This window comes from Mytilus californianus, unplaced genomic scaffold, assembly GCF_021869535.1.
Source record: "Mytilus californianus isolate M0D057914Y unplaced genomic scaffold, xbMytCali1.0.p SCAF_37, whole genome shotgun sequence".
In the NCBI taxonomy this organism is placed as follows: Eukaryota; Metazoa; Mollusca; class Bivalvia; order Mytilida; family Mytilidae; genus Mytilus; species Mytilus californianus.
Window position 1 is genome coordinate 689329 of NW_026262687.1, and position 18197 is coordinate 707525.

Below are 18197 nucleotides of genomic sequence, written 5' to 3' on the forward strand. Positions count from 1 at the left end.
AATGCTATATTTCGTATTATGCCTGTCCTAAATTAGCAGTGGTCGTGAATTACTTTTTCTTTGATTAAATTTTCGAGATGCATTTTATTTTTCAATTAATCGGAATTAAGTTCGTGTTTGAAACAGCAAAGTGTCTTAAATTTCCAATTAAATGTTAATTATTCCTGAATAGCAATCGATTTTGTTTACATTATTTTCTGAACTAAGTCTTCTGGACGTCTTACGTTCTGGTATTAAAACCGTGTGGGATGGATAGATACGCAGCCACGTACGATCGGAACTTGTACGTTAAATCGGATGGTGCACGAGTAAGGGCCCTTGATGGGTTGGTTTACATGCTGGTGAGTTTTTGCCCTATCCATACCCTAGTGCTTTTGCCCTATCCATACCCTAGTGCTTTTGCCCTATCCATACCCTAGTGCTTCAGTGGCAGTCTCTAATTCATAACATTCATACAGATCAGCTCCTACTTTGTAAAAACAACATATTCAGCATTTCGTATCTTGTACATGCATGACATATAAAACCACCAACTATCAATCTAGTATTGCTGTAGCGTACACATCAAGTAGAAAAATAAATGAAGATTGGAACGTAACGATTTCATTGGCACATCAACATTGTTTTTATCACATATATATTTCTCGCATCTTTCTATTTTCATAGGGTATCTATTGTACAAACATTTTTATTCGTGTATTGTTTTGAAGGGTTTCTTTTGAACTATGGCCGATGCTGAATTATGACAGATATAGTTGTTCATGAAATTAGAAAAAAACGTCTTTTTTTGCTGTATTTTTATCCAATTTAAACAAAATTGCATTGTTGACTTTTTTTATGAAAATTGATACAAATAATCTTCATACGTAATTAAACCAAATGCCATTTTTAAAAGAGGGTTCAATGAACTCGTTTTCAAGTTAAATCAGAAAACTGCATCTTTTCCCGATATGTCACAGTTTGACGTCGCGAAAATAAAAGTTTACGTTAGCAATGTTATTACCTCCCCTGTAATTGTATCGTATGCCCTTAATACGAAATTCTGTCTGATCTCTGTCGGATTACATTTGGTAGAATCGGGACGCTGTCGGGACAGATTCGGTCCTTTTCTACCATGCGAATGATAAAAATCGGATTAGAATCGGATTGAGAACGGGATTGTCGGGACAAATTCGCTTGGAAACGGTTGAATATCGACGCTTCCTGAATAATATCTGATTGTTGTCGTGTTTAAATATATTTTTTTTTTACAAATTTTAATTTAAGTTTAGAATTTCCATCCACGATTCAGAGGATTTTGATCAGACTTTTGACAAATTTTAATCGGGAATGGTCCTGTTAAGGACGGCATTAAAAATCGTAAATGTGTGACCCCAGCTTAAGCTGAAAGACAAGACAAGACTAAACAAGACATATCACATACTTTTAAATTATATATACTAAACACAGATCCGCTTATTGAAATGATGGATTAGTGAATTATTGCAAACATTACATGAATAGCATGCGAAGGTCACGAATTAATATGTAGGTCCGCAGAGGTTAGCTAAACACCCGACAGTTAGGTGAGTTCCGTAACATTCAGGAAGACTCAACTGATATTATCCATAATCGGATTACAATCGTAACTATGTCGTGACAGTTTCTGCTGTATCGGATCGAAATCGTAACAATCGTTATTATGTTCTGTGTTTTCTGGACGGTGTCCTGTTGAACGGACATGATCTGGAGAAATGTGTCATTGCTGTTTTTTGCCGATTGAGTCAAGATTGCAATAAGATCTTGCCTAATGCGAACAGTCTTTGCCAAAACCGTTCCGGATCAGTCCCGTTATTAATACGAAATTTGGCAATAATACCCACGGATATATATCTTCAGTCAGCGTCGGTTCACTGTCTGGTCACTCTCTGAACTCTGTCGGATCACATTCGGTATAATCGGGATGCTGTCGGGACATATTATGTCGTTCTTTACCATGTGAGAGATACAAATCGGATTAATACTGATTTAAAACCGTATAATCGGGACAAATTCGGCTGGAAACGGCCGAACTTGGACGCTTTCTGAACAATATCTGATTGTTATGATTCAATATATGTTTTTACAAATTTTAATTAAAGTTTCAATTTCCAGCCCCGATTCACAGAATCTTGATCAGACGTTTGACAAATCTTAATCGGGAATGGTTCTGTCAAGGACGGCAGTAAAAATCGTGAATGTGTGACCCCAACTTAAGGCCGTTAGTTTTCTCGTTTGAACTGTTTTATAATTGTCGTTTCGGGGCAATGTGTAACTTACTATGCACTATTGGTTTTGCTCATTGTTGAAGGCCTTATGGTAACCTATAGTTGTAACTTCTACGTCATTTGGCATCTGTTTCAAACCATATCTTCTTATTTTCATATCGTAAATCGAAATCAGTCAAAATAAACTGTATCAACCAAATCATGAATGACTGTATAAGTTTTATACATATACGGTCAAAGTGTATGAACACATATGTAGTACATGGATGGAAAATAGTTAAATTTAGGCAGCTTAAGAAACGTTTAAAGGAAATGGCGCCTTTGTTTGTTTATTGTCAATAGGTTTAACAAAAATTCCAGAAGAACATAGGCATGAGAGAGATGGTAAAGTTTGTTAAATAGTTAAATGATTAGGAACATGTTTTCCTTCGTTGACAAATTCATTAGTAACTAATAAATAAGATTATAAATGAGATTAAGTTCAGACATGTAGTTAGTATTAAGGAACAGTGTTTTGATACGTCTTACTTGACACGTATGTTTTTTTTTTTTTTGCATTCAACTTCAGATCGGGATACTGAGTAGTAACTATATTATGATTTTAATCTTCAGCTGGAAATATTTAGATGAGCATTTATCTAATCTTTCTAAATCTATTGAAACTTCTTATTGGATGGTGTTAAAACTCTATTTTACGTTATTTTGTATTGTGTTGTTTGATTTGTTGGTCTGCAGTCGAATTAATATTTTATTTTCAAATCATTCTATGATTTCATTGATCAATTATTATTATTAATTTATTCACTATAGCTATGCTTTATACGTGTATTTGAATATTTTATGTTATTCTAGTGGCGATACTTTTTTTTTATTTAATCTGAATCTGCAAACTGTATAAAAACTTATAAACATTGTGTGTGGACAAATTATTACTTTGAAAAATGCACGGTATTTACATTTCAAATAAAACCCTACGAGTCATGTAATGCAATTCATGTATACTTTCAAATCTAATTTCTTTCAATCTTTTCCAATGTAGATTATTATACTATTCTATAAAACTGCACTAGCAGTAAGCCTGGAACTGTGTCACTGGTTATTTATACATTTTGTTAAATTATCAGGAAGTACATCTCTCCCAGCAGGTGCCCTTAGATAAGATTACCAACAAACACAGATGTGAACCGAAGAAAATTGTATTCCAAATTATTTACATTTCACATTATAAATTGTAATATGATTCATATCATGTGACTATTTCTGCAAAGGTTACTTAGTAATGTATTTAACGCCTTCAAATGTTTACTCCATTGTGTTGCAGAACCACAAATATGCATATGAAGGACGAATAAGATATGGGTCCCTTGTTCATACGCATTCGTCTTTTTTTTTCCTTCTTGTTGGAACACTTTTTTAATATTGTGTTTTTTTTATTTTTATCTTAAATGACTGCGAATTATTAAATTCTCTAACTTAAATTCTAATGAATGAAATCAAAATATGAAAATCATTTTAATTCAATATACTCGTTACCAAAGTATCTGATCCAAATGATGCCATGCTCTACTCGTAATCGACAGAAAACGACTCCCTAGCCACCCACCCCACTACAATAACAGTACTGATTATCTCAGATCTTGTTCTGATTTTTTTTTAATTTTAATTAGCTTGAAATATCATTTTGACTAAGATAATTTATTTTGCCTGGTCAGAAGTCATCAATACGTGATATCCTGAGGTGGGATTGCCGTGAGGAGACTTTATGACCTTACTTATGCTCTGTTTTTAACTGATGTAACTGTTTTGAATCAATACTTTTCAGTTTTATCTTGCTTTAACTTAAGCATTTGTATACAATCACTTCTTTCATATAGAAATATCTGACAAATGTACGTAGAAATATGCACATAATACGCATTTAAATGTACAAATAGTTTGACATTCAACTGAAACCATGGTGAACAAATTGTCATCGATCGATTTATGCTGAGTAGTTTCTTTCCAAATAACAATAGGTTATTTGCCAAATGTGTTTTATCTCCATGAGCATGTGCAATTAAAAAAGATTAAAGGTATAAATATTCTTTGTTACAATTAATTACAATTAATTCACCTCAACTCAGAATTCTACGTATATATAACATATTATGGACATTTTGCTGTTTGTTTTTAAGCTTTTAGTGAATTTATTTTCTTTATCAGATAGCCAATGTCCATCATTTGGACATTAATAATTTGCTATGATGCAAAGAATTACATTTCAGCTTTGTAGATTGTTAATGTTGTAATGTCAGATCCGCATCAATCGCATAAATGTCTATGCTTATTTGTACACAGGCTATTGACAGAACGTAATAATTATTGTCATAGTTATCAGTTTTTGTAAGGAATTCGATTGTTTGTTTATCTCCCGTTGTTAGATTTTCAAACATATTTTACAGTGTTTTTTTTAGAAATATTTTTCTGTGATTTCGCATGATTTTACGGTCTTTAATTTGTTTACATAATAAATAAACTGTAAATAAATTCGCAATTGACCTCCACATGCATGATTTGCTATGTCGGAGACTGATAAAATAGTTATAAATATAATGATTCTTTCTAGTGAATTACACCAGATTTTAAATAATCTTTAGTCAAGTTTGATTTATCTAGAGTTACTCCTTGTGTATAATAAAACCCATAGTTCGAACACAATTTAATAAATTCCTAAATTGTTATACAAATTTATATTTTAAATGTTAACTTTTTATAATAATGAGTTGTCTTCCTTTCGACGTCGTTTAAGACAAAAGTTGTTATCTCCCATGTCCATTTTGACACTAGGCGTCTAAGAAAGACAACTCCACTTTGATCCAATATATCAATAAAATTATGAAATTTCATAATATTATGGTATTTCCTATTTGCCTCGACTGTTGATAATCTGTGACCTCGACCTTTGACCTGTAAACATCAAAATCAATACGGATCTTCCTTACCTAATAAACATTCAACTGTGTAAGTTTGAAAAAATTATATGAAGGTGTTCAAAAGTTACAGTCCAGAAACTGATTTTGGACGGACGGACGCACGGACACCGGTATTTCTATGTCCCCTCCGGTGGGGGACAATAAGAGATCTTATAAAATTGTTTTATAAGATATCTTATAAATTATATCAGATGTCCTATAACATTCATTCTAATGCAACATTCGTTGTAACGTACGTACGTCAAATTTCATTGGATAAAGTCGTAATTTTCAGGGTATATATCAATCTGAAGATTTGGAGCCATCAATCTATGATTTGATGGTCGCAAATATCCGTTTACTGGCTCCGCTAATGTGTCGCTAGTAAACTCAATTTGCGACCATCAAATCCATGATTGATGGCTCCAAATCTGCAAATTCAATACAGTTAGCTCCTAATTGGATATCTTGAAAATCTTATATCTTCTAAAGTTTATGAGATATCTTTATAAACTTCTTCATAAGATATCTCATGAAAGATATAAAATATATTATCATATACTTAGATTAAATAACATATGATTTTTACCATATGATAATAGCATGCTCTGTAAAATTTTAGCGAGGGTTAAATTGAGAAAGGGAAGAGAAACCATGACTTATGTCTCAGAAGGTACCAATTCGCCCCATTAGATGATAGTTCGTCCCTGTTAATTAGGATTTTTTGAAAATGCTCTCCAGGTCTATCAGGAAGAAGACAATTTCCTTGATTTAATTAAATGAGAGATTGAACTTTTACACGGTCGCGAAACACGTGACTTCGTCGTGATCAGTTTCACGGAAAAATGGCGCTCGTCAAATTAATATAGTTCGCCTGGATGTAAACTTTAAACGTAAGTATTTACATAGCATCGTGTTCACACATAGGATCCCCCCCCCCCCCCCCCCCTCATCATATGCGTATTTTTTGTGCGAATATTTTGATGCATATAAAGTTATATTTCACTGTTGGTTTCATAGAGAACATTCACAAACTATTTCAGACCTGCTGAAGATTGTTTGGGATTGTGTACACGATATGACCGTAAAATCACTGTAAATCCATTTGTGTGTCTTATTTTCACCAATCGTGTACAGAAACTTACCCAAATTTACTAATTCATTCATATAAACTAGCATCGATGTATATTTTTGACATTATTGCGAACTGAACGCAATAATATTTTTTTTGTCAATAAATGATCAGTGTACACGGTAAGAGTTTAAGTGATCAGTTCCACGGTTTAATTCTGAATCAGTATGACAAGATCACATTTAATGTCTGTGGTTGTAATATTGATGGAATGCAGAGTGCACGTTTTGGCTTTTGTGTTGTATTCCCTTTTAAGGCGAAGGAGAATATATTACTGTTTGGTCGACATGAATAGTGTCAGAGCGCTTTGTGTGCCCTTGTACTTTCTCACGTTTTGGAGAAGGATAATGTCCCTCTGACATCTTTCACCCCTCTCTCGTATTTTGACAGTGTATGGCGATTTTGATAATATCCTCATTAAATTCCTGTCTAATGTTGCAACATTGAGATTGTCTATTTGGTTAACTCTTTGGCTGTCTGACAGTTTTTTCTCGATGCTTTTGGAGTTGCTGTGAAAGCTTTGTTTTTTCCGCATAATGGGAACTATAATCAGAGAAAACTAGATATTGGCAATACCCCAATCCCATTTTCTGCTCTGCCATATGCACGAGTATAGTTCCACATATTTTAGATTAGACAGACAGTGATGTTGGCATACAACTTCAAATTGTTACGCTGCCTGTAAGACACAAATGACCATAAGAAATTATAAATTTAATACTTTGTATGATGATGTAACTGAAGGAGGACAAACTATTATTTGTTTATGCAGCTACATGTACTACAGCAAATAACCAATAGTCCAACTGCCTGTCTTTTCCAGAAATTTTGTAATAAAAATAAAATCCTGTCGCTATGCACACCTTCTCTGTGTTTGAACATCTTACAAAATATTAAATCTGACTGTATCTTCAAAACCAAAGGAGAAGATAGTGAAACAAACAATGTATCCTAATCCGGACAGACGGACAGACAATAATCGTAGATAACACACACAACAAATGAAGTTCTTTTGAAGTTATGCATTTTAAAGATCCAGTTGTAAAGTCTGTCGTCAAGTACTTTAAGTAAAAAATTGTTATTCGAACACACCTACTCTGCTGTTATGACTCATCAGTACGGTAATTGACCAGAATATTTCTTTTTTAAGTACTTTGAAGTTTTAATGTTATTAAATCAACCTGCAGCGTAATCATATAAAAATAATAGAATCTGAAGCGAGATGATGTAGCAAATTTTTTTGTTTTATACGTTTCAAGACAGAATTCTCAACTCAAACACGCCCGAACATTCAAAGGTGCACTTGCCTTTTTCTTTTTGATGCAATTATTGGCCATTTTTAGGATTCCCCCCCCCCCCCCCCCCAAAAAAAAAATATCTTTGGGAGCAGAGATGCAAATTAATGTTTAAGAAAGATACATCTATTATATCTTTCTTTGGATTTTTTTTCGGCGGAATTTATACTTATGCACGAAAAAGATCCACTTTGAATTGAACCGGCTACACTAGATTGTTTAATGAAAATTTGCCTATAATTTAAAAGTTTCCACATATCTCGAAGCTCCATAAAGTAAAAGTTATATGTTCCTTTATTAAACTTTTAAAACCTATAGAAACAGATGTAAACAATTTAAATATACCAATTTAGCTTTTTTACCTACTCTGCTCTGGCAAAGAGTTTAATTTCTTGTTTAATTTCAACTGGATTTCCGCCACTTTCCCAGATGAACCTTAATGTGATCTTATCATACTGATTCAGAATTAAACCGTGGAACTGATCACTTAAACTCTTACGTGTACACTGATCATTTATTGACAAAAAAAATATTATTGCGTTCAGTTCGCAATAATGTCAAAAATATACATCGATGCTAGTTTATATGAATGAATAAGTAAATTTGGGTAAGTTTCTGTACACGATTGGTGAAAATAAGACACACAAATGGATTCACAGTGATTTTACGGTCATATCGTGTACACAATCCCAAACAATCTTCAGCAGGTCTGAAATAGTTTGTGAATGTTCTCTATGAAACCAACAGTGAAATGTAACTTTATATGCATCAAAATATTAGCACGAAAAATACGCATATGATGAGGGGGGTCCTATGTGTGAACACGATGATATGTAAATACTTGCGCTTTAAGTTTACATCCAGGCGAACTATAATAATTTGACGGGCGCCATTTTTCCGTGAAACTGATCACGACGAAGTCACGTGTTTCGCGACCGTGTTTTATATAATGCATTTAATTAATCATGTTAATCTAAGTTTACATACAAGTCTTCACAATAACAGAACACCAAATTCTTCACTAAAACCATAAGCTCAAGCAACATATGGTCCACTTCTAACACACCACCATGACCACACTGGCACAGTAAAAAGCTCAAACACTGATGACATCATCAATGATATTATCAATGTTCTGGCTCTATTCTGGCATCATTTTAGTAGATTAAGAATGAGAAAATTATATGTGTGCTTTATGGCAACATTGTGGCGCTTTTTGTCATGAAAGGAAATAGCGCTGCAATGTAGCCAGAATGATGCTAGCGGCATCATTCAGCACTTATCCGGCGTCAATTTTCTGGCAACCTGATCAGCAGACGCAACATTGCAGCATTGTTGCTGCAACATTTTTTATTTCATAAGGACCGGTATGAAATGATGTGATTATCATGTACAAAACCTTACAAATCTGGTAAAGGAAAGGAAACATGAAACAGCATTCATGTTATAATTTTTGTTTCTCAAAAACAAGATTCAAAGAACTTCACGTAATTTTATGTTTTATAGTTTAAAAAAGGGGTATTAAAGAAGTTCATATGGCTGTCACATGCTAAAAACAATAAGCTAAAGGTTCATAGCCAAATGGTAGATAAAATTAACCCTAAGGTTTTTTTTTGTTATTTTTTTTGTTGTTTTTTTTTTTTTTTGGGGGGGGGGGGGGGGGTACCTGTCAGCTGCATTTGATTTCTTTTTTATAAGAGGTTTATCACTGTATCTTTTTTAAAGAAAAATGGTATTAGGTAAATAGTATCTACTTACATGTTCCAATAGGAATGAAAATGCCTGTCTTTGTAACAATTCTTTGAAACATCTCGGGTGTAACATGTCGATCCACTGCTTTTGTAGTATTATATTTCAAAATGACATTTACTGAAGGCACACCACAATTTTCCCTTCTATATCTCTTGTTAGTTGTTTCGATGATAATATTTCTATGAATATCACAGATCCTCAGTTGTGACGTACAATGTAATGTCAGTTTTAAGTAAAGAAATTTCTGACAAAAATTTATACATGTCTCTTTTTCCAATGGAAGCATTTTCAAAAATACCTGTCGTCACTGCAGTTGTCACAATTGCCTACGAAATCTTTTATGCTACACATTTTATAACAATTATTCGAAGATTATATAAATAAATACATTAAAAAAGTTAGTTACGGTAAGCAAAATAAACTATAAAATACACTGTCTTAGTACAGACACAGTTCCATTGTTCTGACAATATTTTCAAAATATGAGCAAATCACACCAACTTAACCATATATATACGTGTAGGCTAACATCACTGTGAAAAATTTATCCATTTCCCATTATGCTTGAATATAAAACATGAAGAAATTCGCAAAATAACATTGTTGTCTGTATTTGTTTACATTTTCCCTCCTGTTTTTAATTTGTTTCTCTACAAGAGAACTCCGTAAAGGGAGGTAATTTGATTAGGTAAATACAGGACAACTCAACTTTTAAGGGTCAATTAATTTCAACACAGTCAAGTTTGCCCACTGATTTTTTTTCTTTTCTTGTATAACCTTAATCCATTCTCTCTATTCATATAATCAACAATATAAGAAATGGCTGCATTTTTTTACAACACCTGATCAAAATAGGCTCTAAAACCTCCCTTTTATTGCACTTTTTACCCTATTTTAGCTATATAGATTTTTTGTTAAGAAAGTTTACTGTTGAACACAATTTTTGTTTGTTTTTTTTAAACTGAAAAAAGTTTTAAATGTCTGAATATCTATATTATTTTCTTTTTATTAGACATAATTGATCATAATTTGTAAACACTGCATTTTCCCTCTTTCTTGCCACTTTAAGTCCTGTTACCAAGGAAACGGTAAACATATGGGGCTAAGTGTAATAATATTTTTTGTTAAGCTTATGTGGCTCTATTGAACTAATAAAGTTTAAAACAAATATTTTTTAGTGCGTGCCGAAATATTTTGGTGATTACAGAGAATTACTCTTAAATTGTTTGGTATCATCGTTGTCAGCCTTCTGTTATTCTGTAACTCGCAAAAGAAACTCAACCAGAATTAGCTGTATTGCCACTTTAAATCACAGGGGCTCCGGAATATTATTTTTAGAACGTTATTTGCTCTCTATCCAATAAAAACAATGGGAGAATAAAACTTGTTTTATGTGATCCTGTGTTTAATCTGGGATCGACACTGATGCAGGTATTTTTTCACCCACATAAACCCTTTCCTTACATAGAATACTGCTGAACGTTGAGAAAGTTCATAGATAAATATTACGGGTAAATGTCTTTAAATATATATTCTAATCTTCTGTTATTTCACTTTTTTTTGCAAATTGACGATATTAAGGAGATTTAGAATTGTCATCATTAATTATCATCTATCGGATAGTTTAACTAAAACAAGTAGGTTCATCAAAGAATGTTCGGCCAATATTTTAACATTTCTATAATTAGAAACGGAAAATACTAAGACACAAATTTGTCGATGTAGTTTGGGCTGATTGATAGTAAGATGTATTGAGTAAAAGGTAATTAATAAAGACTAGATTCGGTGTTTTGTGGCGTTTTTAACTCTCAATTTTAACCTGCCATTTGAGCATGTTCACTTCAGCTTTTACTTGCCCGTTGGTGACTTTCACTTGTCCCGGGCAATCGGACAGCCGAATTTAAATGTTTTGAATGACATAAGGTTTTCCATGCAACGGATAAACAATATGTTCACTGTTTGACAACTCCGATATTGAAAAATAAAAGAGCAAATAACACAACATTGAACGAACGAACAACAAAACATTGAAAGCATAAACAACACGAGTCCCTTTACATTAAAACTATGGTTAACGCAGTTGTTCCGGAAGGTTAAGTAGTTACTAACTAACGGTTGCACTCGAGATGTTATTCATTGCAAGAAGACATTCGGTGATTAGCTGTAGTTTTTTATCAAATTGATGTCATCACAATTGAAAAAAAAAGAGGCTTATGACTCAGTTGGTTTTAACAGTCAAACAAATTTTGATGGCGTCCCTCGATTAAATTGTCTTGTATGCATGTATCATTGAAACACAACCCTAGACTGAAATGCAATTCAATAGAAGAAATAAATATCAGCAAATTCAGTTTTTTTTTCACTTTTTGGCGGCCATTTTTGAATTTTCCACCATTTTGAAAAAAAATAATGTCTAAAATGACTTACTAGAAATGTTGGATTACATTTTATATGCTTTCAAACGATTTGGATTGAGTTATATTTGCTTTCGTTTATATATGGTTGTGAAATTTAGACTGATGTTCAGACATCTTGAAAATGGTCGTCATACTGAGTTTTTTTTAGAGTTGGTCCATAGCTAAAATTGACAACCGAATACATATCTATAACTGTGCAAAAGTGTTATGCTTTTATCATCAAACACACAATTCTTCTAGAAATATGCCCCAATCAGGTGGATTATGGAAGCATTTCGCTTGTAGTAAATTAAGATATATTAAGAATGTTTAATAGCGACAATTAAACCGTACAAAACAACAACATACTAAATTGTTTAAAAAGGTTTTCACTGCAAGGAAAAATGTATGAACAGTACTGAATTGAGCATTTCTCTGCTCGTGTTGTCATGTTTTTTTTTTGTTTTTTTTTATTTGGGTGAAATTCACACAACTGTCATATTAGGGTTACTTGATTTAATCAAGTCGGTTAATTCATAATCAGTCATTTTCTAATACTTACTAATTATTGATAATGTATTTTTTGTGGTATCTGTTAAAATAATTAATCGCAACTTTGAATCATTTGAGTTGAAATTAAATTTACAATGTGTATTTAAGGAATATATTATTCAGATATTGGAACACTAAGTACGTGTTCTTAAAAAAATGATATTTAACTTTATGTATCCACATAGTAATACCTGCATGAAATCAAATCAGTTGTATACAGTATATAAATGAGAGACTTGGGCCCTCTAAAGCATGCCGTTTCATGTCTCAGAAATTTCAAAATGTAAAAATTGTCCACTTGGAGCAAAAAGATTCTGTTTTAGATACCATAGGCTTATAGATGCGATCATTATAATATTAGGGCTGTATGTTGTTCGGCAATTGTCATTTATCAAGCACATATTGCTTACAATTCATACAATTGTATGAATGAAGGAATCTATTAATAAAAGTGCATCATATGCAAGTGAGAAAGGTCCTTGTTACAATATCTATTTACTAAGATTACAACTCCCTCAGGAAAAGGTGACCTTAAATACGTTTGGCTCCATTTGATAACACGAATCTTAACATTTTCAGGGAAAAAAAACGTACTTGGCTATTAATGTGTTTTGGGGTTCTGAGTGTTCCTGATAAAGGCTAATATAAAAGAGCAGTTCGGACTCATAACATAATGTCATATATGGTTTTCATTTATTGAGACTTGGTCGATAGTAGACTGTTACTCTTCGACTGCTTTGGTACTGATTTAATTCATAGAAATTTTCCGTTGACAGATTGATACATTATTTAAAAACTATGGTTCCTTTAACAGGTCATATACATATTTGGTTTTGAATAGTAGGGAACTCTAGAAAAGCGGTTTGGATTCACGAGATTTGTTAAAGCTGTGAGGTTGTTGATACAAATCAGAATTAAGAAACTGAATGGGTCTATTAATACCCATGCTACATCAATCTTTAAAGATCCATATGTTGCAAAACACTTGTCCTACCGCCATGACAAATATGTTGTTGTCCCCGCAGATAAAATCCCAAACAGCATCGTGTTTGTGTGCAAATCACATTACATAAAAAGTATTGACAATTAACTCAGAAACCCAACATATACCCCCACGACACTTGCTAAAGAGGAAATCATAGATAATCATAGGTCTGTTCTATTTTCCTTTGCAATTTCAACCAAAGATGAAGAACTGGATCTTTCATCACTGTATTGGACACCAAAACTACATAGGTGTCCTTACAATCAACGGTATATTGCTGGGTCTTCGAAGTGCTCCACGAAACCCGTTTTTAAATTATTAACATCAATTTTATCGGCAATTAAAGCCGGACTTCAACGTTATTGTGCAACTACCTATTCTAGAGGTAGCGTGCATCAGATGTGGATAACAAAAAATTCCAAAGAACTTTTAGAGTACATACAATCTAAGGCTCTTTTATTTTGCAATAGTATTAAAACATTTGACTTTTCTACACTTTACACAAGTATTCCCCATTCCAAACTAAAAGACAAATTGAAAGAGTTGGTCCTGCTTTGATTCATAAAAAGGAATGGGCAACGTAGATACAAGTATCTTGTCTGAGGGAGGAATAAATTCTACTTTGTAAAAAATCATTCTGATTCCAACAAAAAGTTCTCTGAAAATGACATTATCAAGATGCTTGATTTCTTGATTGACAACATATTTGTTACGTTTGGAGGACGTGTTTTTCAACAAACTATCGGCATTCCCATGGGAACCTACTGTGCCCCTCTTCTTACCGACTTGTTCCTTTATTTATACGAGGCTGACTTCATACATGAACATTTTAGGAAGAGACAAAAAAGAAGTTAGCAGTATCCTTTCACTTTTCTTTCCGCCGTATAGATGGTGTTCTCCCACTAAATAATTCAAAATTTGGTGACTGTGTTGAACGCATCTATCCCATCGAACTTGGGATAAAGGATACAACAGATACAGTTAAGCCTGCGTCATATCTTGACTTACGTCTAGAAATTGACAGTGAGGGTCGGTTTACAAGAAAACTTTACAACAAAAGAGATGATTTCAGCTTCTCAATTGTGAACTTTCCATTTCTATGTAGCAAAATTCCAGGTGCGCCTGCATACGGAGTATATATCTCCCAGTTGATACGACATTCCAGGGCTTGTATTTCCTATCATTATTTCCTTGATAAAGAGTAGCTGCTCACAAGGAAGCCATTGAACCAAGAGTTCCAAGTGGTGAAGTTGAAATATTCCCTTCGTAAGTTTTACGGACGCCATCACGAGTTGGTTGACCGTTATGAAATATCCGTTCACAGATGATAGCGGATATGTTCATAATACCGTAGCTACAATCCCGTCCCCTTTTTCCGAATGTGACCTACCGAATTAAACTTTTTACGAGAATCTGCTTACCATCCCGGAGCACCTGAGATCACCCCCAGTTTTTGTGGGGTTCGTGTTGCTTAGTCTTTAGTTTTCAATGTTGTGTTTTGTGTACTATTGTTTGTCTGTTGGTCTTTTTCTTTTTTAGCCATGGCGTTGTCAGTTTATTTTCAACATATGAGTTTGAATGTCCCTCAGGTATCTTTCGCCTTCTTTTTTTCAAGGGTGGGTTTCTACAAACATGCAAAGTCTTTTGTGGATAACTGTCATCTTTCAGAGTACATACATAACTTTATGTTTTTGTCTAGGATTTTTAGTAAAAAATGAAATCAACGCAATCAATGATAGCGTTTTCTCTGGATGTACAGAACTGCAAAAATTGTAAGTACTTAACACATTTAATTTGAACCATTTAAATGTCACAGTACTAGTATAAAAAATTAAAATTGTTTTTTTTTACGTCAAAGCTGAAAGAAACATACACAATCTATAAGTATGCCATTTTAGAATAGTTTTGGATTGTTGCAAGACAACCTCTAAGATACCGTTTTAGTATGGTTGTAATATATTTGGCTGCTAATGCCGCTTTACTAATATGACAGGTGTAGCTCAGGACATAGGATATGAGGTTAGGGTCATCCAATAAGTAGGTACCGTAGGACGTCACAGATTGGTTTTCTTCTTTAAGGAAGATAAAAATAATATCATAAATGCATTGTAACCGTGTATCAGATATATTGTTAATATCGTTGTACACGAAATGATCATTTTTATTGCAAACCGAATGTATTCGAGTACATTGTTAATGATGAAATGCAGTTTTAAAAAAAAAGGAATTTAGAGTTCGGTTTACAACAACAAATGGTTTGTAAAACAGGTATCATACATTGTCGCAGACATATTCATTTGTATTTGCAGAGTACTTGGTTTCATGTGATCGTTACATTGTGTTATTAAGGACCAAACAACACAACAATAAGGTCACCATGCTGTTTAAAAAAAAAAGAATAGTCTATAGAAGATATTGATAATTAATTACAAATAAATAGTTCCTTAATTTTATGCTATTTTATTTTCTTCAGATATTTAAATCAAAATAAAATTACCAGTATAACAGCGAATGCGTTTCAAGATCTTACCTCGTTAGAACGCATGTATGTATCTGTATTTAAATATCGAAGATTGTATTTTGACTGAATAAATGTAAATTGGTGACGAATTAGATTTTGTGAAACCAGAGTATAATTCGCTTGTTTTGCATATAAGTATTAAGAGAAATTTTACAGATTGTCATATCAATGACTATTGTCTGGTGCATGCATTATAAGAACCTAATCAGTGCGTCTGATGAAGCACTACATATTATGCTTTTGTACATATTTCTTATTTGAGTTATATACTTAGTTTTATACTTGTAGTAGGATGATGCTATCTTGAAAAAATATTCTATCGACCATTACAAATTCATTATACGAATGAATCAGACATCATGAGAGTCTGAAACTTAAGGTTAAATAGCTGTTGAGTCGATTCTCCGAGCCTGTAATTAAGTACCCTAAAAAAATAAACCCTCAACAAATGTATATATGTCTGAACAATATTGTACTCTTAACAAAAGTTAAAATGGCATCTTCGTCAAGCTAAATTGATATTATACAGTTGTTGGTGAAAATTTTTAGCCACAAATGATTATTATGCTTCTATGTACCCTATTGATTAAGCGCCTTTGGCTTCTACAATTTGGAGCCTGTTATTCCTTATTAAAAGTAAAAAAATGTATTATATTTCTATTTGACTCACAACTAATTAAAGAGTTGTATGGTTCTGTATTTGCAGATATCTTCAAGACAATCAGCTAACTAGTTTACCCGCAAGGTTATTTTCTGCCAACGTTCATCTACTTTATGTGTAAGTAAGACAAATTTTACTTTTACTTGTAATTTATTGTACTTTTTATATGGACACATCGGTTATTTGCCTTATATATATATGTCTTATTTTACAGGTATTACTAATCAATATAAAATATGAAAAGGTTTACAGCACAAATTGGTATAGTAATAAAAGAAATTAGTTCAATTGCATCGGCTTGGAAAGCCATTTTGTTTATGCAATTTGAATTATCAAAGATTGTGGTGTTTTGTCGAATGATAACTTAATTATGTTTGAGTGCATTTTAGCACCTAAACCTAGTTGACCCATTACTTTGGTCGTTATGTTAATACAAAGGTACATTAAATGAAGTACATTTGTGAACAATTCAAATTCGATCACACAATTCATATAACTGTACACAGGTAAAACAACACTACATAATACAATAGTATGTACAAATGATGTACGAATATGTATTATTCTGTTTTTTCATATTTTGCATAGTCACTAATTCAATTACAGGTATTTAATGGAAAACAGTCTTTCCATGGTATCAGCCACTGTATTTAGGTCGATATCATCTATAACTGTTCTGTAAGTATGTATATGACTGTAACATTAATAAAGGAAGATGTTGGGCAGTGACGTATTTTGACTCCTGTTCCTAGTGAGACAGTTTGTAGCGTGGGAATTATGCCTCAGAGTGGATCAAAGACCGCGATGCTGCTATAGAGTATACGGTTAAATGAAAAGATCTTCGTAGCAAAATTTTTCAGTAATGACAGATACAAACTGCGAATTTGATGCAAGAGTGATTGATTTAGTGCAAGTTTGCCAATGAACATCCAATTTCAAAATAGAGTTTGAGAAATCAAGGACGAGAACAAACTAAAAAATATTCCAGATGGTACTTCCTGCAAATGAATCGACCAGGATGAGGGAAGGGAAAGCAGTACTGTTAATGAAAAAAAGAGATGATTTTGGATAGGGGAAAGGAATATTTCCTTGCATTAGGTTACACATTAACCTTTAAAAGAGGTGTTGCAATAGTTCTTCAACATGTTCAGAGAATAACTCTCTCCATACATCAGGCACTAGACGTGTGTAGGATTCAAATACGTATATCCCGAATAGCAGTTGTTATCAACTAATCCGTTTCTATGTATGTTGGCGTTTGTTTTTGTTGCAGTTTTGTGTTTCTGGTTTTTCGTTGTTTTCCTCTTATAGTTGATGTGTTTTCCTTCGGTTTTAGTTTTTATCTCTTAATCGACTTATGACTTTTGAACAGCGGTATACTACAGATGGGTGCAGTCCTAACCTGTACAGCAAGTTAACTTGATAACCAGTCATTTGGACTGGTCAAAGTTAACCTGTGACAGGATTTAGGACTATGCTATTGGAATACAACAACTACAAATTTTTGTCCGCATAAATTTAGAGTGCCAGCATGTCCTCCTTTTGTTCAATATATTGATACGAAACACAATTTTAGAAGTTTTGATACCCCAGGCTGACTCCTATAACAAAATTATTTGACCGTATCAACCAAAACGGACCTTATTTGCACTTTATTTTGAAAATCTATATAGCCACATGGTAAATCAGCAACTATTTTTATGTCA

At 33.0% G+C, this 18197-nt stretch overlaps 1 long non-coding RNA gene across 1 annotated transcript in view; it reads right to left on the reverse strand.

Moving 5' to 3' along the window:
• Positions 1 to 9476, reverse strand: part of LOC127736804 (uncharacterized) — a 44277-nt gene extending 34801 nt beyond the window's left edge. Inside the window, exon 1 of the long non-coding RNA XR_007999183.1 lies at positions 9383 to 9476. This is a non-coding gene — a long non-coding RNA (uncharacterized LOC127736804). The remainder of the gene's footprint in view (positions 1 to 9382) is intronic.
• Positions 9477 to 18197: the final 8721 nt, after the last annotated feature.